We start from the raw sequence: 22,155 nt of genomic DNA on the forward strand, positions 1-22,155 counted from the left end.
GAAATAAAGAATCACATTGGTCAAAAATGTCTACATTTATATGCTAAGTGTAGTTGTTCAATTAATTTATATTGTAGATAACATAGTGTGTGGTGTCATACACAGAAGATCATGTTATTGATTCTTTATAAATTATAAACAGTAGCTCACGACTAAGGTGGAAAGGAACAAACCATTGGAATAGTCATAGTGTAATTTGGTATTAGTTTATCTTAACTATAAAATTACACTAGTACACTCTGAGTGTATTGAGTAGGACCATTTAAGGTAAGTTCTTTTTATACTAACTTAATAAAAGAACAAGACCTTAGTTATTATAGAAGTGTGTGCTCTTAATCCTAATATAATAACAAGCACATATATTTAGTATTTATTTATTTGACTTATCAAAGGGTGAGATTTTGCTTGATAAATCAATAGGCCCAATAAGTTGGGAAATGATATTACTTATAGTGTGTGTTGTTGATTATAGAAGGAAACTGTGTCCTAATAATTTAGGTTGAGAATGTCCCCAAGAGGAGCTCATAAGGATTGTCATGTTAAACCCTGCAGGTGGACTTAGTCTGACATGACGATGAGGTTGAGTGGTACTACTCTTGGACTAAGATATTAATTAAAGTGAGTTGTCAGTAACTCAATTAATTAGTCGACATTCGACATCTTAAACATAGGAAGACTAACATACTCATAATAAGAAGGAGCCCAAAATGTAATTTGGAATTGGTGCGGTAGTTCAATAATAATTCTTTAGTGGTATGAATTATTATTGATGAAATTAAGTTGGGTGTTCGGGGTGAACACGGGAAGCTTAATTTCATCGGGAGACCAAAACTAATTCCTCCTCTCGGTCCCTATCGTAGCCTCTTATTTATAAAGTATTATACCCACCTATACCCACCTTTATACTCATCCTAAGGTGGCCGGCCAAGCAAGCTTGGAATCCAAGCTTGGGCCGGCCAAAGCAAATAGGATGAGCAAGTTGTGTGGCCGGCCCTAGCTTGAACCCAAGCTTGGTGTGGCCGACCACATCAAATTAAAAGGATTTTAATTTTTTTTTTAAATTTTTCTTATGTGGATTTCATGGTTTTAAAATAAAGTTTAAAATTTAAATCTTTCCTTTTATAGCTTTCTACAAAAGATTTGATATCTTTCCTTATTTGTAGATTGAAAGGAAGATTTTAATTTTGAGAAAACTTTCATTTTTTATAACCATGTTCATGATTTAAAAGAGAGTTTTAAAATTATAAATTTTTTCTTTTATAAGTTTCTACAAAAGATTAAGAAAAGATTTGATATCTTTCCTTATTTGTAGATTGAGAGGAAGATTTTAATTTTAAAGATAACTTTCCTTTTTGGAAATCATCCACATGTTTTAATAGAGAGATTTTAATTTATAAAATTCCTTTTATAACCAACCATGAAGGAAAAAATTATTAGAGAATTTTTTATTAAAAATTTCTGGAAACAAATTAGGAAGTTTTAATTTTTGTGTTATTAAAACTTTCCTTGCTTAGAGCTATGAGGTGGTCGGCCATGATATTTAAGAAAATGAAATTGGTTTTAATCAATTAAAATTTTCCTTTTCATGGCAAAAAAAAATAAAAAAGTTTTTATTTAAATTTTCCTTATTTGTCAATACCAAGGATTATAAAAGAGAGGGTAAGGGTGCCTTCATGAGACAAAACTCTATTCTATTTTCCTCCCTCTCTTCCTTGGTGATGGTCGGCCCTAGACCTTGCTCTTCTCCTCTTCTCTTCTTCTTTAGTGGTCGGTTTCATCCCTCTCTTGGAGCTCTTGTTGGTGGCCGGTTCTAGCTAGGAGAAGAAGGAGAGAAAGGAGGTTTTGTTTCTAGCATCCCTTGGAGCTTGGTGATGGTGGCCGAAACTCTTCATCCCAAAGAGAAGTGCTTGGCCGAAACTTGCAAGAAGGAAGAAGAAGGGCTTAGGTGGTTCTCATCTTGGTAGAGCATTGCCCACACAACGTCCGTGATAAGAAGAGGAATACAGTAGAAGATCAAGAGGTCGTTGCATATAAAGAAAGGTATAACTAGTAATTATTTTTCGTATCATACTAGTTTTTCTTTGTATGAATTCCAAACACAAGAGGCATATAATTCTAGGTTTCAAATTTGTGATTCGAGTTTGTGTTTTTTTTTTGTTTTTCGAATTTGTGATTCAATTGTTCCTTTTGGTTAAACCTAGAGTTATATAAGGAAATTAAATATTAGATTTCATTGAAAGGCTTTGTCTAGGAAGTGGTGGTTGCTCTCATATCCAAGAAGGTCTAGTGCCTCGTCATGTTTAACCTGGAAGCTAATTTCTGAAATTAATATTTAATTAAATTTATAACATAGGTGGATTTAGATCAATAATGTTAAGCATCGTTTGTGATCTAAGTCTAAACCATTAAGAACAGATAAGTTAAATTTGGAATGAATAATGTTAAGTTCCGTTTGCGATTCTGAATTTAATTTCTAAAGAACACAATAGGTTGTTAGGAAAGGTTCGATACTTGTACTAAATTTTTATACAATGGAACCGGTACGATCTTCCTAGGACCAACCAACAAGAAGATCAATGAAGAAGCTCAAGATCCTATCCTAATCCATGAGCATCTTTCCTTATATACCAAGCTCATCCTATAGGGGCCATCCAGCTTAAAGTTCATCAATCATTAACAATCCATTCACTATAATAAAAATGTTAAAAGACAACATTATAAAGACAATAATTTTAGAAGAAACTATTATGAATTTGGTAAAAGATAATAATTTTTGATAAAATTGTTGTCTTTGAACTCCCATAACATACAAAAGGCAACAGTTTTATGAAAACTATTGTTGTTGAGTGATTTTTCTAAAATCAACAGCATATTTTACAATGATTTTTTAAAATCATTGTCTTTAAATGCTTTTTAGGGGATACAATAATAATTTTATAAACCATTATGTTTTTACATTGTTTTATATAGTCAAAGACAACATTTTTAATAAACTGTTGTCTTTAACTTTATTCTTTCGTCGTTTTTCCCATTCACAGTTTTGTTGCCACCGTGTTTTGCTGTCCCTCTCTCCAAAAAAATTTTGGCGTTGTGCCCCCCCCCCTCCCTACCCTTCCCAAACCCTAAGTTGTTTTCTTTCCCTTTCATATGAGGAGATCTCTTCATGATGCTAACCCTTGGGGTGCGTTTGGTTCGGGATTATTCTTGATAACCTTGGTTATCCATCCAAGGTTATCAACAAAAACCTTGTTTGGTTTAGGTATTCGATGATTCCCGAGTAATGTTCCATGCCCGACACGTCAGCAAAAGGGTCATGCAGTCCGGAATCGGAAAACCTCAGAAAACTAAGGTTTTTCTTGATTCCGGGGTTAACAAATTTTTTTACCAAAAATAGCCTCCGATAAGAAAAAAAGAGAAAAAATGTAAAAAAATATTAAAAAATGTAAAAAAAATAAAAAAATGTTTAAAAATTTATTTTTTTTAAAATAAATAATTTTAAAAAAATTAAAAATTTTTAATTTTAAAAAAAAATAAATTTTTTAAAAAATAAAAAAATTAAATAATTTTAAAAATAAAAAATTAAATAAATAAATAAATTTTAAAATTTTAAAAATGTAAAAAAAATAAAAATATATAAATATAAATAATATTAAAATATTAAAAAATAAAAAACACATAAAAACGTAAAAAACTATACAGGAAAAAGAAAAGTAAAAAAATAAATAATAATAATAATAATAATATTATTATTATTATTATTATTTTATTTTTATTATTATTATTATTATTATTATTATTATTATTATTATTATTATGTATAGTTGGTTTTGTAACTGAGAGTAATACGGTAAAATATTAAACTAGGGTATTCATTAAAACCTTCAAACAAACAAGTTTTTGTTGCATTACCTAGGTTGAACCAAACAACATTTGGTTATGTTTTATTCCCCATAATCTTGGTTATGTGATTACCTGGTAATCACATAACTAAGGTTATACATGATAACTTGAACCAAACGCACCCTTGCTGTTTTGTCTTCCTCCTTCTTCCCTAGTATTTGATTGAGTTTCCCCTCCTTTGTGGTCAGGCTGCCTTCCACCCCTATCTTCTCGTCTTCAGCACCAACTTCTTTTGTGCCTGCACCCTCAACCTTGTCATCTTCTTGCTAGTCGTGAAGACCTCTGCACTCACCATGAACGTTGTCGGCGTCATCAAGGACGGGCTCCTCATTGCCTTCTCCTAGTCTATCATCTGTGACACAATCACCCCCATCAACCTCTTTGGCTTCAACATCGCCTTCTTCAGCGTTGCCTACTACAACAAGGGGCCTTGTGGCCTCTTCTTCCTCCACATCCATCCACCTCTAGGGTTTGCTTGTTTTTCATAGTCCTCATTCTATCCGTGTTCTTTCTGCAAGAGTCTTCTGCCAGAAAGGCTCTTCCTTGGCTTTAGAGGCGAGAGGATTCAGATCATATAGGCAAAGCAGCAGCAGACTCATCAAACCTTTAGATTGTACATTTTCTTGTGATAAATTTGAGTTAAGCAATGCTCTTTGTTCATCTTCAAATGTTCTTCTATTGTTTTCTAACCCATTCTTTTGTTCTTTGATTAACATCGCCAATCCTCAACTTGTTATTTTCCTAAGTTTTTGTTGTTCTTCTCTTGATGCATTATCGGTTAAGCTAGATTTGTGGCGATCTTTTTTTCTTGTGCAATGATTTATTTCCAGTGCATTGTAGCATGTAGGATTGTATTTATTTTGGGGATTTATGTTGTTTACTTTTATGTTTCTGCTTTTCTTATTTGTTAAATATATTCATTTAGTTTTGTAAACTTGTGTTGATGTATTATCCTTCATCTTGGATCGTTGTTTGATGTGGCTACTTTTTTCTTGGGATGTAATAATTGATTAGCAGTTATGTTTGCTTGTCTCTTTGATGATTAAAAATTGTTTATTTTGTATCTTCAATTTTTTTTGTTCTCATTTGATTCAATCTACTTATGGTTTAGTCTCTTCTTTTTTCAGATATTTTTCATGAATTAATGGAGTCAAAAGGTGAGAAAAAGTCTAGTAGTAGGAGTTCATTATAGTATGAAGCTCCCCTTGGCTACAACATTGAAGATGTTTGACCACACGAAGGAATCAAGAAGTTATAATTTGTTGCTTACTCCAATGTAAGAACCTCCAAAAACACAATAGTGACGAAGGAAGAAAACAATTGGATCTTTTGCTTTTTTATTGTTCTTTGTTGTATATCAATTTGTTGTTCTCATGAAAATTAATTGTAACCATTTGATCTTTTGCAGTGCGTGAGGAAGCCATCTTGATATTCCTTCTGATATTCTAAATAATTAGTTGAATATATGATATGAGAACTTGTCCTTCATAACTTGAGAATGGAAAAATATGCAAAAATGAGTATTTTTCTTTCATATTATTTCTTTTGTCCTTCATAACTACATAGTTTATGTCTTTACCTTTTCTTTCTTCTCCTTTTTTACCTTCACTCTTTTTTGAGTGAATATTCTTGTTGTTATGTTACTGACATGTTTTGTTGTGTTACACATCTAACTCATTTTAACAGGTTAATGATAACTTATTTAGAATCTCATTTTATCTATTTTTAAATAAAAAAATAAAAAAAATCTTCTCTTTGACTATCATATTCTTATGTCAGTGGGATACAAATTACTGAAGTACTCAAAATATAGATGGAGGTGCAAAAATGGCTTCAAGAACAATTAGAGGTAAGTTCCATGTGCACTATGAAAAGATATATGATATTTTTATTATTTTTGCTTCTTGTAAATTTCTAATCGATTCAAGAAATGAAATGATAATAGATTTGTATGGATGATTACAGGGAGCAACAAATACAACCTTAGGGGTGTGATTAGGAAGTACTTCGATAGATCTACGTACATCTCACCTAAGATTTCACTCTGTTATTTGGTTAGTCCTGTTTATACTAATCCATTTGATTTGCACATTTTAGGATGTGATTGTTTTTAACTGAAGACTACTTGATAATTGTTCAAGGATTACAACTGGATACATGATGATGATTTCTAGTACTAGATAAAAGATTATCTTTAAAAATACATGAAATGATGCATCTTTAAAAAAAATGCCAAGTGAAATAGGTTGATTGTTGCTCATTGGTGATAAATTGATAGATCATTCATGTGAGTTAAAATTGAGTTCTGTGATGATAATATATGTATCAGATAATGTCTCTATCAGTTGTTGATCTGTTTTATCATGTTTTCCTATGAGTTAGTGTTTTTTTATTGTTTGCCAAAGATAACTCTATTGTTATTCTGTTCCCATCTTTAGATGGCATGTAAAAGAGAAGCCGATATTTTACTGTCTGCTTATACTTCTCCTTTTCTACAAAATCTCCAGAGTTATTTACCTAACTTTGTTCTTTGTAAGCTAAACTCATATTCACTGTATCATTTGGAAATCAATTAGGCAAAAATATATGAATTGAATAAGAGATGTCATGTGCTTAGCCGTCATACTACAATGATTCATTCTGTTTCTTTATATAAACCTGCTTTACTTTATCTTCTGAATTAGATAAAGTAGCCTTGGTTAACAATGCAGATGCAAATCCTTCAATATTGTTGAAACATCAACTACTAATCTGGTTGAACACAATGTTTTCTTAGTAGAATAATTTGTCCCGATTGTTCTTGTAGGGCTAGGAAGAAGGTGAAGGCCTTGGCAAAGAAAAGAAAGGCATTAAGGGTAAATTCGTAAAAATATTCTTTAGTGATTTAGAGCTTATTTAATTAATAATTCATGTATAGGAATTGGCTTGGATAATCCTTCTAATACATTAAGTGTAGTCATATTCACTTGGCATTTGATACTTTCCAATTTGACATTATTCTTTTAATACATTAAGTGTAGTCATATTGTTGCTTAGATTATGTAGATTTGGAGCCTTTTTGTTACCTTATTTTTTGAATTTTTAAACACTATTATCTTTTTGTTGCTCAAACTAATTAAAGGATCTTTACTGATGTAATTTTAACTTGTTTTACATGACCAAGATTTATTGGTTAAGATTTCTCAGATTTTGGTTGTTTGATAGGGATCCATGAATCTACATGTTTGTGTACATATGCTCTATTTTCTATACATGTACCAAATTTCTGTACGTGTGTTCTATTTTCTACGTCTAGTATCTTATTTATCCTATTTGTGTATTATATGTTTGTGTGCTCTATTTTTTCCCCTTACTTTTTAGTGACATCTACTGCCTGTAACAATAAGTTGTTACTTGTCTATTTCATTTTTTGTTGTGTAAAACAACTTGCAAACTAATGGTTGCTTCATTTAGTAATTGATTCTAGTTAAAATAGATGTTGCAAACTTGAATATCATTTTATAGTTGATGAACTATCTTGTTTAGTTAGTACCTTTGAAGTGGAACTTAATTTATCATGATTCTTATGAATTGATCCTATTTTATTGTTGTTGTAGGCTGAATCAAAAAATTTCTATCTACTTGGTGCAGATTACTTGATGGCATACAGAACTTTGATCGTGTGCAAGAAGTTTCCTATAAGGCTCCTATGTGTGATCCTTTGTAGTATATTCCTAATGATAGATGCTTCTGTAGCATGATCCTATGTGTGATCTTTTGTGTCCTCAGGGCGTAGTATAATTGGGGGTGTATGGTCTTGTGGCCGAGAGGTCCAAGGTTCAATCTTCAGGGTGTCATGGCCTGGGGTTAACGTCTCTGCCATGTGCTTTCAACTATGTACCTGTATTTACCTCCCTCCATATCCGTGGGACTGGCTCTAGGGGGGTCGCATCTACTATGTGTGATCTTTTGTGTTTGATCTTTTGTGATTGGGGCATTTCTCCATATGATCATGGTTGGGGCATATTGTAATAATTATAGATGCTTCGGAACTAAACCAAATATATACATATTACAAATAGAAAATAGTTTCTGGTTGGGATATATTGTAGTAAATAGATGCTTCTGAATTGAACTGAATGTATATATATATTATAAATAGATAAAAAAAAATTTTACAAATACAATGGTTTTTAACTATTGAAAAAAGTGATAAAAAAATAACGGTTTGGAAATATTGTGTGAAAAAAAAATCAAAGATAACGATTTTTATCTATTATCAATGCATTTTCAAATAAGACAGACAATGATTTTTAAATTGTTGTGAAAAGTAATTAAAGACAATAATTTTAAACCGTTGTTAAATTAACATCTAATAGTAAATCCTTAAGAAAGACAATGGTGTTTAACTATTGTCAAAAGTAGCTAAATACAACGGTTTTTAATGTTGTATAATTGTTATCTTTGGTATTGAAAAACAACAATTTAAAAATTATGAGATAACTGTTATCTATTTTGCTCAAAGATAACGATTTAAAACTGTTATCGTTTAGCACACTTATAACTACAGTGTCAATTATAATAATTTTTAAAGGGAAAAAATAATGAATTTTATCGGTTGTATTTTAATATTTTTGTTGTAATGATTAATGTTAATGAACTAAATTATTGGATCTGCACATTGAATCCATATCCATTTACTTCAAACTCTTTTATATGCAATTAAGTAGTAGATCACTTAATTGGGTTTAATTTCTTTAATGATAATTAGTTGTGTACGTATGTTGATCAAGTATAAGTTCACCTTATAAAAATTAAGCTCATCTATATAAACTTAATTAGATTCAGTCTGAACTTAATCCTACATTAGAAGCTTGAGTAATCAAATAGAGGTGAAATATTGTAAGTAATAATTAATATTGTTATTGGCTTTCAATGGTCATATTTGATCATCCAATTGACTGGAGGCCTTTTTATAGTCGATCCGTTGAAAATATTATTATATAAATTCTTAGTTTTATTTTGGACACAAAGGTTTCATGGAATCATCATTTAATCTTCTATTCTTAAGGTGCGGTGCTTAAGCCTTTAAAACAGTAAGGATTTGGACAAAGGTTATCAGATTCAACTATGATTTTGGTAATTTACTATTTCATAGTCTTTCATTAGATCCCTATGAAAACGAAGAATATTTGAGAGAAAACGCACTAGTCAAAAGTTATAGAAGCTTAATATCCTATTATTTCTTGTAAAGGAGTGACATTAATAGACTTTTTGGGGGTGACAAACTAGGTACATCATAGGATGTGGAGTTTGAAGTGAAATCTTTGAATCACATAAAACCATGTATTAGCCTTTTGTTTTTTTACACAGATCAAATACAACATCAGTGTACACACTACTAAATTTGTTGTAGTAAATTTGTTGTCATCTTTGTGTTTTCTGCGAGGTTCTAACCAAGGGCGGAGCCAGATTCAAGGCCATCAAAGATGGCAATAGCTAATTTACTGTAATTTTAATGTGATTTAATGCAGGAGAAATGAAAAAAAGGGATAAAAAAATAGAAGCAGCCTAGGGAACGATATAGATGCCGTCGCTCGTAGCCCACCGCCCACGATCAACCCGGATAGATCACCTTATATTGATTATAACTACTGAGGCTCACCGTTTATTCACCTCTCTAGCTTGACCATTTGAGGCACGCTAACACGAGAGACAAGACCAAAGATTAACTACTAAGAAGGGCGATCAACCTGAAGTCAAGGATGAGAATAAGATGTGGGCGGGTGGTTCTTACCAAAGAAAAAAAAAAAATGACTGAAAAACCTCCCACGACGGTAACAGAATTAGCACTGGGCCATGGAGTTATTAATGTATATATTTTTACTTATTATCCCCAAAGTATATCTGACCGCATAGCGCAGTGGATTAGCGCGTCTGACTTCGGATCAGAAGGTCGTGGGTTCGACTCCCACTGTGGTCGGTATTTTTAATTTACACCATTTTCCTTTGAAATTATTGATTCATCGAAATCAGAATCATTTTTTTTTCAATAATACTTTACGTTAATTTTATAATATTAAATGGAAATATCTTATTTATGGGAATATAAACACTTATCAAAACATTTCAATTATTAAAAAATTGCTTTCATGCCAAATTTACATTAATGATTTGTTTACATTAATAGTTAATAATTAGTTACGAAGCTAACTCAACTACAAATTTACATCAATAATTTAACAAATAAAAATATAAATTACTTTGATTTGCTCAAGAAACTGAAATGTTATTTTACTCAAACAAATTAATCTTTTTCTTTGTTTTTGTCCCCACTGCATAAGGTTTCACTGAACTTTCTTTATTGATATATTGGTTAACTTCAGAATTAATTAATTATCTATTTTTAAATTCGGTATTTTTTAAATTTAGATTTAAGTTAATAAATTATGAGGACAATCATGTTTTTTAGATAGTCAATTCCAAAATTTATAATTTTCATTTATGGTCATTTTTCTACTAAACAAGTTTGATATATTTTTTTTTATCTGGATGAAACAATGACAAAATATATATTTTAAATTTGAGAAATGTGTTCTTCAAAGAAATGTTTGAATTGAAGAAAAACTTAAGCTGATTTGGATTCTAGAATATTTGATTTGAAAGAGAGAAAAAAAATAGCTAACATGGATTTAATTTGAGAGTGCCCTAATGTACAAGTATATTAGGATGGTGACATGGTATATTGTTAGGAGATCGTTGGTACAATTATCTTCGGATCAATGTTGATCAGTTTAACTAAATTTGAGTGAATTCAAATTTAAATTTCGATGTTTAAATAATATGTAAAGATGAGATCAAGTAAATTAATTAGGTTAAAATTGATCGGATATTAATATGACATACATGTTATGATGATGAAAAAAGGGCATTGGTGCTTATGTGACAATGGCATGGTGGCACATGATAGTTCTTGCTTCAACCTTGTGACTTGGCAAAATTTCAATGCCTTAAAGGTGTTTGGATGATGACATGGCAGACACTTATTATAATGATTAGAATGATGATTTAAGATCAACCCAATATAATCTTTTAAATTTTAAACCGTTATAATTTTTGACTCATAATTGGAATCAAGCTCTGTCAAATTTTATATATGTGGAATTTAAAAATCTATATTTATTATGAGGTACTTGTAACTATTAAATTTCGGATCCAAATTTTAGGCTTTCAAGTGAGTCTAAGATTTTATTACTATTTTTAATAATTTTTTATTTTTATAATATTTAGGATATTTTTAGTACTCTTGATAATTATGGGTCATAGTTAGTCTATAACAGCTTCCTGCTTTATTAATTTTAATTTTTATCAAAAGGTTTATTTTTCTGAAAGATCTCTTTTTTTCTACAAGATTGAAATTGAAATCCATATATTAAAATTTCTTTCCTTTCTTGATTATAGGGTCTAGAGTCTATATAAACACATATATTCCTTTTTTATTAATAAAGTTTTATTTTTTTAGTAAATCCAACAAATCTTTTTTTTTTTTTAGTGTTTTCTCTTATTGAATTCTCTTCTCTCTTTCTCGTTAGATTATAAGATAATTACTATTTTATCCGAAGCCAAATCATGTGGTACTTGCATAGGTAACCGAGTGATGTAGTCTTGGCGACATAGTATCATCTGTCAAGCATGTTAAGGGCAGGAAACATCAAAACAATGTGGAAAAATTCAAACGACTAGCTTAAATGGTAGATGATACATGGTTTTTCATTGACCAAACGAACTGTTCCATTGATCATGATGTAGGGTCTTCGGGATTGCAAGTTTGGTTCATAGTCCCTTTTCGGGTGTCTTTATAGTACTATATACACACGAATTTCAATCTAATAAAATGTTTGTGTTATATTTCAAAGAAGAACTATTAGAAAAGAATGTTGGGAAATTGGTTTTGAACTAATAAACTTTCGGAAATAATTCAAATGGGGTTAGTCCGATAAATTTAAAAGTTGATTAGAAATTGACATTTACAATAGATAGTTTTAGAATATTTAATTTTTCAAAAACAATTTCAGATGAATAAGAAATTAATTCAAAGTGAGTTCTTAATAAAAAAAGGGATATAAGATTGTCCCACGAAAGGTTATTGCTAGGGTTTTTTTCTAAATTATCAAGTATTGTCCTTAAGATTTGATTTTCACTCCATAAATTCTTAGATTTTGGTTTTTTATTGAATTCTTGAGCATTTCTAATTTTAGGCATATATCTATAATCCTTAGAGTTATTGCCCAAGTAATTATCTACCTTCCTAACCTTAGGTATGGTAAGTCTAGCATGAGGAGGAATATATTTACCCTTAGTGTCATCATGCTTCCTACTTTCATGATAATTATTATTAAAATGATAAGAATTATTTCTAGCATGCTTCTTATCATGTGTCAAAAGAATAGCTTCATTAAATGATACCTTGGTTTTTACCTTGGAAACTCCCCCTATACTTGTGCTTCCTCCTTTGACCTTGACTGACTTCTTCCCCTTTGGACATTGACTTCGATAATGTCCATTTTGGTTTCACAAGAAACACACAATGTGTTCCTTGCTCTTCTTTGTTGTGGGGATTGTCTCCTTTGGCTTCTCCTTGCCCTTGGATACTACTTGGCCCTTCTTCTTTGCTAATTTGTGACACTTACTCTTTAGTGCCCATGCTCCCTACACTCAAAACAAATGATTTTTATTACTTACAATGCAAATTTCTATACCTTTGCTTGTAGGGGTAGCACTCAATCCTCCATTTGATTTATCTTGTGTTGTGGAGGTGGCATCTTCTTCTTCTTCTTCTTCTTCTTCTTCTTCTCTCGAGGATATGGATGCTTCCATCTCTTCCTCTCTTGAGGATGTAGAATATCTCTCCTCATCTTCCTTCTCCTCCTCTTCTTTTTCTTTCTCTAATGTTGCACTCGTGTCAACATCCAATTGATCTTTCTCTTCTTGGACCAATGAGCCCTTCTCCTTAGGCTCTTCTACTCCTTGGAATTGTGAAGGGTCTTCATGATAAGCAATGACCTTTTTCAAAGATCGCATGCACTTGTGCATTCACCTACACTCACAATGATATTAGAAGGTAATAAATTTAACAAAACTTTTGTTACCTCCTTATCCGCCTCCGCTTGCTCCTTTTGTTCCTCGGTCCAATGTCGAGGTCAGAGGCGTTTACCCTTTTTATCCATTGGAGCTTCAAACGGGTCCTCCAAGACCACCCATTGGTTCCAATCCATTTGGAACCAAGTTTCCAACCGATTCCTCCATGAACTAGAATCTTCTTTGTCGTACGGAGGTGGAATCTGGATGTCCCATCCGAGTGGTCCTTCCAAATCCATCTTCTTCTTCCTCTATCTTCTTGCTCTCTTGGCGGTTAGTTCGTAGAAGAGCGGCCTCGCTCTGATACCAATTGTTGGGACCGATATGTCCGCTAGTGGGGGGTGTGAATAGCGTTTCGTCGCACTCCTTGCATCGTTTGCTTCGTCTTGATGATGATATGCAGCGGAAATAAAATACAAGACTCACACAACGCTAACAAGTAGATTTACTTGGTATCCACCTCAATATGAGGTGACTAATCCAAGAATCCTCACATGACACGCTATCTCCACTATGAAACACTCCTTCTCGGGCGCAGCCGGAGGCGGAGAACCCTCGTACAAACTCACACAACAACACAAACAAAAATACAAGAAGAGAGTACAAGATACAAATGAAAACACTACTTCTTCTTACTTACTTGTTGCTTGTTGTTGCCTCTTGAACCTTGAGAGAACACTCCCAAGAGCCTTCAAGAACTAGCGGTGAAGATATGGAGAAATCGCTGTAAGTTGTTGTAAGCTCGCAGGACAGAAATTGCAAAGATCTGGCGAAGAAAACGCTTCCCCCAGGCTTTAAACAGTGCTCCCAATCAATCGAATTTATCCTTAATCGATTGCCATGTCAGCACCGCTCCATCGCAGCCATCCATCACCTGCATCCTGTGCAACGGTCACTTCCCAATCGATCGACCGATCGATTGGGACTGCCTGAATCGATCGCCCAATCGATTCAGCACTTTTCTATGCTCTCGCGTCCGTGTGAGAGCTTCTGCTGCCCAATCGATCGACCGATCGATTGGCAGCTCCCAATCGATCGCCCGATCGATTGGGAAAGCTTCTGTGCTCGCGATTTCACATCCTAATCGATCAACCGATCGATTGGGCCTTCTCACAATCGCAACACACTCCAATGAATCGACTGATCGATTGTACCCTGGTTCAATCGATCGCCCGATCGATTGACCAGCCTGGACTTGACCCAAACTCAAGTCTAAAATCTCCAACCCAACTCCAGGTCAACCGTGACCTATTGGGTCTCCATGCCTAGCATTTGGCCACACCCAACCTATTAGAGTGTATACTAAAAGCCTAGCTTTTGTAAACATTTATTTTGAAATAAAGAATCATTTTTGGTCAAAAATATCTACATTTATGTTAAGTCGTAGTGTAATTAGGTATTAGTTTATCTTGGCTAATAAATTACACTAGTACACTCTAAGTGTATTGAGTAGGACCATAAGGTAAGTTCTTTCTATACTTACTTAATAAAAGAACAAGTTCTTAGTTATTATGGAAGTGTGTGCTCTTGATCCTAATATAATAACAAGCATATATATTTAGTATTTATTTCTTTGACTTATCAAAGGGTGAGATTTAGCTCGATAAATCAATAGGCCCGATAAGTTGAGAAATAATATTACTTATAGTGTGTGTTGTTGATTATAGAAAGAAACAGTGTCCTAGTTATCTAGGTTGAGAATGTCCCCAAGCGGAGCTCATAAGGATTGTCATGTTAAACCCTACAGGTGGACTTAGTCCGACATGACGATAAAGTTGAGTGGTACTACTCTCGGAGATAGATATTAATTAAATAAGTTGTCAGTAACTCATTAAATTAATGGATATTCGATATCTTAAACACAGGGAGACTAACACACTTATAATAAGAAGGAGCCCATAATGTAATTTGGGATCGGTGCGGTAGTGCAATAATAACTCTATAGTGGAATGAGTTATTATTGATGAACTTAAGTTGTGTGTTCGGGACGAACACGGGATACTGAAGTTTGTCGGGAGGCCAAAACCAATTTCTCCTCTAGATCCTTGTCGTAGCCTCATTAATGTCTCATATCCACCTATGAGAATCCCATCTTGCTGTCCAAGAAGGGGGCTGACCCAAGGCTTGGTGACCAAGCCAAGGGTCGACCACAACCTTCCCTAAAGGGGCCGACCACAAGCTTTGTAAAGGGGCCGGCCATAATTATTCAAATAGGAGGGGTATTTTGAATTTTTAAAATCTTCTCTTTGTAGACATCTACAAGATTTAAAAGAGAGATTTTAAAATTATAAAACTTTCCTTATTTGAATTAGGCCACATGGTTTAAAAGAGAGTTTTAAAAGTTTTTAAAACTTTCCTTATTTAACCATCCTCATGGTTTTTTAAAAGAGATTTTTAAATTTAAAACTTTCTTTTTTTTATAACCATGTTAAAAAAGTAAATTTTTAGAAGAGAAGTTTTAAATTTTAAAATATGATTTTAATTTTTAAAACTTTCCTTTTTTAACATCCACAATATGAAAGAGAGCTTGTAAAATTTTATAAGAGATTTTCTTCTTTTATAAAATTTTATAAAAATTATTTTCTTCATGATGATGTGGCCGGCCACCCTTGCTTGGTGTCCAAGCAAGGGGCCGGCCATTAAGATCAATCAAAAGGAAAATAAGGAAAATTAAAAGGGAAAAGGAAAAACAAGAGGAAGATTTTAATTTTTATAAAAAAATTTCCTTATTTGCCTTGGGCAAGTATTATAAAAGAAGGGGAGGAGAGGCCTCATGGTACATCAATTCTTATTCTCTTGTTGGTGCTCTTCATTGTGGCCGGCCCTCTCTCCTTATTCTTTCCCCTTGCTCTCTTTTCCTTGGTGGTGGTGGTGGTCGAATATTAGAGAAGGAGGAAGAAGGCTTTTAGGTGGAGTTCATCTTGGAGGATCGTCGCTCACACGACGTCTAAGGCGAGGCGAGGAATATGGCAGAAGATCTCGAGGTTATTAGCATATAAAGAAAAGGTATAACTAGTAATTGTTTTCCGCATCATGCTAGTTATTTTTCTTTGTAAGAATTCCAAACACAAGAGGCATTAGATTCTAGTTTTTCGAATTTGTTATTCGAGTTTGTATTTTTTTTATTTTTGAATTTGTGATTCGATTGTTCCTTTTGGTTAAACCTAGAGTTATATAAGGAAATTAAATATTAGCTTTTCTTAAAAGGCTTTGTCTAGGCGGTGGTGGATGCTCCCATACCCAAGAAGGCCATGTACCTCGCCATGCAGTCTTGGAAGCTAATTTTGGAAATTAATATTTAATTGAATTTATAACATATGTTGATTTGGATCAATAGTGTTATGTTCCACTTGCGACTCAAATCTAAACCATTAAGAACAGATAAGTTAAATTTGGAATATTTATCTCTTTTATAGACGATTATTCAAGATACGGATACATTTACCTAATGCGCCGTAAGTCTGAGTGCTTTGATAAGTTCAAAGAGTACAAGGCTGATGTGGAAAAATGTCTTGGTAAAAGTATCAAGACACTACGGTCTGATCGTGGTGGCAAATACCTCTAAGGAGACTTTAGGAATTACTTATCAGTATTGGAGTGTATACTGAAAGCCTAAGCTTTTGTAAACATTTGTTTTAAATAAAGAATCACATTTGGTCAAATTATCTACATTTGTTTGTAGTTGTTCAATTAATTTATATTGTAGATAATGTCACGCCCCAGAGGAGTCCCTGTCAGAGAAAATTTCGGCAACAACTCCCCTGTATGGCGGACAATCAAAAATTTCTACATACACAAATACTTCAGCCACAGGCGGCTGGAATCATAACAACAATCACCACGTAGTTTATATATGTATTTTCAGCCTCTGGCTGACACAACCACGCAGTTTATAATATGACTCGAAATCCACCCTACTCCACTACACTCGTAAAGCTCAAAACCGATTTTCCTACTCCACTACACTCATAAAACACAAATCCGACGAACTCACCTCTTCTGCCGACCAGGCAGGCATGTAGTAGAATAAAACCAAATCAAATAGAACATCCGTCAATATCGCAACAAACATACAATGTCCAAGTATCCAAATAACCAAGTAAAGTCATAAATCAAATCAAAACAAAACTAATCCTATCCTCGAGGTCTGCAGGGACCAGCAACTGGAACTCTCTCCTGACAGCATCAACCTGAAAATATCAACAATGGAGACGGGGTGAGTCCAACACTCAGCAGGTACAATTGATATGCAAAATAAAGAATGTAACAACTAGCACTAATCATGCGTACAGTCTCCTGATATAAATAAGATAAAATGCAACTGAAGAATACAGGAGAAAACTGTACTAACCAGGACCAAGATGTAAAGGTAATAGGGTCGTCAGACCGAAGTGTCAAATCCTGTATGCATGTCAATCATATGCATCCAAATAAATGCAGCAAGTAAATGCAGCAATCACAAACAATAAATGCATCATGTAGTCAGCCATCTCACACACAATGGTGAGTCTGAGAGGGTAGGGTTATGACAACCGTGCACTCTGACATCACTACCCCTGATGAGTGACCGAGTGGACGGGATGCTGTCGGAGTACACACATACTCCTACCTCGAAATAATAAATGGGGGAGCGCAATGCTCTCATCTCCCGGTACACGATGACGGGGAGGAATCTCTGCCGGCTACCACGCTGCGTCACACTACCCATGAGCAGACCAACGGAGCAAAACAGAGTCCAACTGCCTGCCGGCTACTACGCGGATGAATAAACCAGCGGAGCAAAACAGAGCAAAACTGTCTGCCGGCTACTACGCTAAGTCACCAGACTAGCAGAGCCTAACAACAGAACTGCCACACACCTGTCTAATATACCACTAACCCATGAGTGGTGGTGTGTACAGATATATGTAATTGGCGTTGTGCTCACAATAATGGAGCAGACAAACGCTCAGCATGCAATCATGCAAGATGATGCATGATCCTAAATACGGCAATATCACAAATAGCATAGCATGCTCCATACATAATATAAAATGTGTACTACAGGGTAATGAACCAAAAGGGAAAGTACACAAACAGATAGGGTATCAAATAAACCCTAGGTCATGAACATAAGTATCAATTTGTTGGGTCACTACCAAAAGCATGTAATACTAGGTAAATAACAACATGCAGTGCATAACCAGTAACAAGCAACATGTAATAGATCATGTAGTGACCAACCAAACAAATAGAAAACATAATCAATTCTATTTGTTAAACACTTTATTATGCATATCAAAGACATAAGTCAAAAGTACCCGCCTCCGAAAATAGAAAGGTCCAAATCTGACTCCGAGATAATCGTCTCGCGTCAAAGTCCTGTAATATCACACATATACGGATTTAGCTAATTTCCTTTGTATATTTAATTAGCTGACCAACCATTAATCCAAAGCCAACTAGGTTTAACCTAACCCATTTCACAATTTCAATGGATTAGGTATCCCCAATTATCTACAATCAAATTGTATCGGATAAATACATGAATTAATACCTAGCCATGTAAACCAAATGCTCTATAGCATGTATCACGATCTAAAATAATCAAATTACACTATGATCTATCACTAAGACCAAAAACCAATACCTTACCTCAAGTTCCACTCTGCTGTAAAGAAGAGACTGGCACCGGCAGTGGTGAACTAGGGCACAACAGCAACGCAAAGATAAGAAATCCACCAACTGGTCCAAGCAAAGAAATCAAGAACTGAGATCATTAACACAGATCAAGCCACAACCCATATTCTACACCACACAACTTACCTCCAAAACCAACTACGGCTCGGCTGTGCCTGATGGCCGGCGACAGTGAGGGGCAGAGATGCGACAGCAGCTGTGAACCCAAGTCTAGGGCACGGCACAGTATGGGGAATAAGATGAGATATGGCCGGCGGTGGTGGCTTGGGCTAGGGCTGAGGAGTGGCACCCGGCGGTGCTAGGGCACAAGCTAGGGCTGAGGGGGAACGGCTGGCCGGCGATCAGCGCAGAAACAAGGCAATAATCGCTTCAGATCAGAGGCACAAGGAAGGGAAACTTCGGCCGGCGCACAGGGAAGTCGGAGAGGTGGCTCGTCGCCGGCGGCAGAGGGGGTCAGCATCGCGGGCAGAAGGCCGGCGCTAGGGCACAGGCAACAACGGCCGGCGCTGTGGTTTGAAGGTGCGGCGTCAGCTGGGGAAAGAAAAGGATCGGCGTGGCAAGGGGCGACGGCAGAGAAGGGCTTCGGCAGTGACGAGAAAATGGCTGTCGAGGGAGGAAAGAAGAAGAAGTGGTGAAGAGGAGTAGGCGCCGGTTAAGGTGGTTAGGGCAGGGGTCGGCGCCGAGGGAAGGGACTCGGGAAAAAATCGCGTCGGCGCGCGGAGGGGGAGAAGTCGGCACCGGGTGAGGGGAAAAGAAAAATAAAGAAAAGAGAAAAAGAAAATATAAAATAAATAAACATTTCCTCTTTTAAATGGGTAGCTTAAACAGGTTTTTTCGGGTCCCATTTTTATCCCAATTAACTCGTCCGTATGAGCTCCGAAAAATTTCCGAAAAATGTCCAAAAATTCTGGAAAATTCATTTAATAATAATCGTCATTTTTCTGGTATTTTACATTCTCCCCCACTAATAAAAATTTGGTCCCCAAATTTCAGTATCTACCATCATCAAGTACTAATAACAGATAATAATAATAAATGCTGAACGGTAAATAAAATCACATACCTCAAGTGAAAAGATGGGGATATCGAGCTCGGATCGTATCCTCAAGCTCCCAAGTAGCCTCCTCATCCGAATGATGTTGTCATCCGACTTTAACCAGCCGGATAGTCTTGTTCCGCAACTGATGCTCTTTCCGGTCGAGAATCCGTACCAAAACCTCCTCATATGTAATGTCAGACTGAACTGGAACTGGAATATCTGTCAGCACATGCGTCGGGTCGGGCACGTATCTCCTCAGCATGGATACATGGAATACATAGTACACACCTACCAAGGACGGTGGAAGTGCTAGCCAGTAAGCTACCGCTCCAATCCTCTCCAAAATCTGGAAAGGTCCAATGTATCGCAGAGCTGGCTTACCTCTAAGACCAATCTCTTCATCCCTTTCATGGGTGAAACTCGCAGAAACATATGGTCGCAAATGGAGAACTCTAAGAGTCTCTGACTCCGGTCAGCATAACTATTCTGACAGTCCTGTGCCTCTGACACTCTCCGTCTAATAGTACGGACCAACTCTGCTTCATGCTAAGCTCTATGAGGTCCCTACAACTGGGCCTCTCGGATCCTCGTCCTGATCGACGACTGAGCAATTATGGTAACAAGACTACCCTGCTCGGTCTGTCCCTGCTCCTCAAGGTCTAACTCGGAGAAACCTTGAATCAAGTCTGTGACCACAATTCGGTGGCAAGCTAAAGTCGCTCTAGACTTCCTACTGAGCGCATCGGCAACCATATTAGCTCTCCCCGGGTGGGTAGCTAATGGTACAATCGTAGTCCTTCAGGAACTCCATCCATCTCCTCTGTCGGAGATTTAAGTTCCTTCTAAGTAAACAGATATTTGAGACTCTTATGGTCAGTGAGAATCTCAAATGTAACGCCATATAAATAATGTCACCAAATCTTCATGGTAAAAATAATGGCGACTTGCCCAGATCATGTACAGGGTAGATCTTCTTATGCTCCTTCAACCGACGAGAAGCATAAGGAGACTACCATATCGTGCTGCATCAGAACAGCGCTCAAACCCTAAATAGATGCGTCGGTGTAGAGGACATATCCGTCCTCTCCAGAAGGTAAAACCAAAAATCGAAGCCGACACTAGTCTCCGCTTCAGCTCCTAAGAGCTGGTCTTGTCATCCTTAGTCCAAGTGAACTTCACGCCTTTCCAGATCAGGCGTGTCAGTGACATAGCTATCCGAGAGAAACCCTCAACGTATCTCCGGAAATATCGAGCCAAACAAAGGAAGTTGCCAGTCTCTTCTATAGACTCCCTCTACTTCCAACGGTAACAACCTCGATCTCCTGTGGAACCATGGTATACTCCTACTGGTGACCGTATGTCTCAAACATCTCACAGAAGACAATCAAAATACGCATACTTATCTTCACATCTAGACGTTTCCATCGAAACATCTCTAGAACTATGCAAAGATGATGTGCGTGATACACCTCAGATCAGGAATAAAACACCACGTCGTCAATAACGATAACGAATTCTGATCCAATATCCTAGGGATACCCAAATCATTTAGTCCATGAAAACATCTAAGGCTCCGCAAGCCCTAATGGTAAAACCAATACACATAATATCTGTATCACAGACATTCCTAACCATAAGATCCTCGACAATAAACAGATCTGATCACCAACGATATAAATCACCAAATAATAGATCCTCCAGTGTGAGAGCAACGCTCCATCACACAAAATATCACATATGTGGAAGCAACGCTCTACCACAAGAAATCCTCAATATGTGGGAGCAACGCTCCACCACAGCTAAATCCGTAATATGCATCTACAATATATATATATATATATATATGGGGGCAATACTCCGCTACAAGAAATCCACACGAGGTGGGAGCAACGCTCCACCACAAACAATATATAAGTGTCCAAGGCACCTTACTATCCAACTAGAGGCTGCACGAGATCACTCAACCACATATCACTGTGGCAGCCAAAGGTATAACAATCTAGCAATCACATCAAACTCATCGTCAAATCTATCAACATCGTAGTGAGTCACCCGCTGATAAGAAAATGGGTTGACAGGGTAATCCAACAAATGACATAATCATCCTATTAGTACACCAAAACCCACTCACAACATAGGTATAAATCATCGTGATATCTCCAACAATGCATACTAAACCCGTGTACAAAATCAACACAGGTAAAATCAACAGTGCACCTCAAACAACACTCACATGACATATAGTATAACCAACATATACCTCCAATAAAACATACTAAACTCAGGTGCACTCACAAATCAAACATAATCAAGAAGATACCTCAGATACCACACCAAACACATATGTACATATCACAACCCAGATTAAATCGACAAAATACCTCCATCAAAACACCATCGATGTACTTATACTACAACCC

The 22,155-nt window shown here is 35.5% G+C and overlaps 1 long non-coding RNA gene and 1 other non-coding gene across 2 annotated transcripts; one reads left to right on the plus strand and one right to left on the minus strand.

Annotated features, from left to right (window-relative positions):
* The first annotated feature begins 9,788 nt into the window (after window positions 1-9,788).
* TRNAR-UCG lies at window positions 9,789-9,862 on the plus strand. The gene has a single exon. It is a non-coding gene; the product is annotated as a tRNA-Arg (tRNA).
* Window positions 9,863-17,671: 7,809 nt separating this feature from the next.
* Window positions 17,672-19,472, minus strand: LOC121968470. Its single transcript, XR_006108161.1, has 3 exons — window positions 18,823-19,472; window positions 18,652-18,741; window positions 17,672-18,378 (listed from the first exon to the last, which is right to left on the minus strand). It is a non-coding gene; the product is annotated as an uncharacterized LOC121968470 (long non-coding RNA).
* Between the last annotated feature and the right edge of the window lie 2,683 nt (window positions 19,473-22,155).

Source organism: Zingiber officinale, chromosome 3B (assembly GCF_018446385.1).
Source record: "Zingiber officinale cultivar Zhangliang chromosome 3B, Zo_v1.1, whole genome shotgun sequence".
Taxonomy (NCBI): domain Eukaryota; kingdom Viridiplantae; phylum Streptophyta; class Magnoliopsida; order Zingiberales; family Zingiberaceae; genus Zingiber; species Zingiber officinale.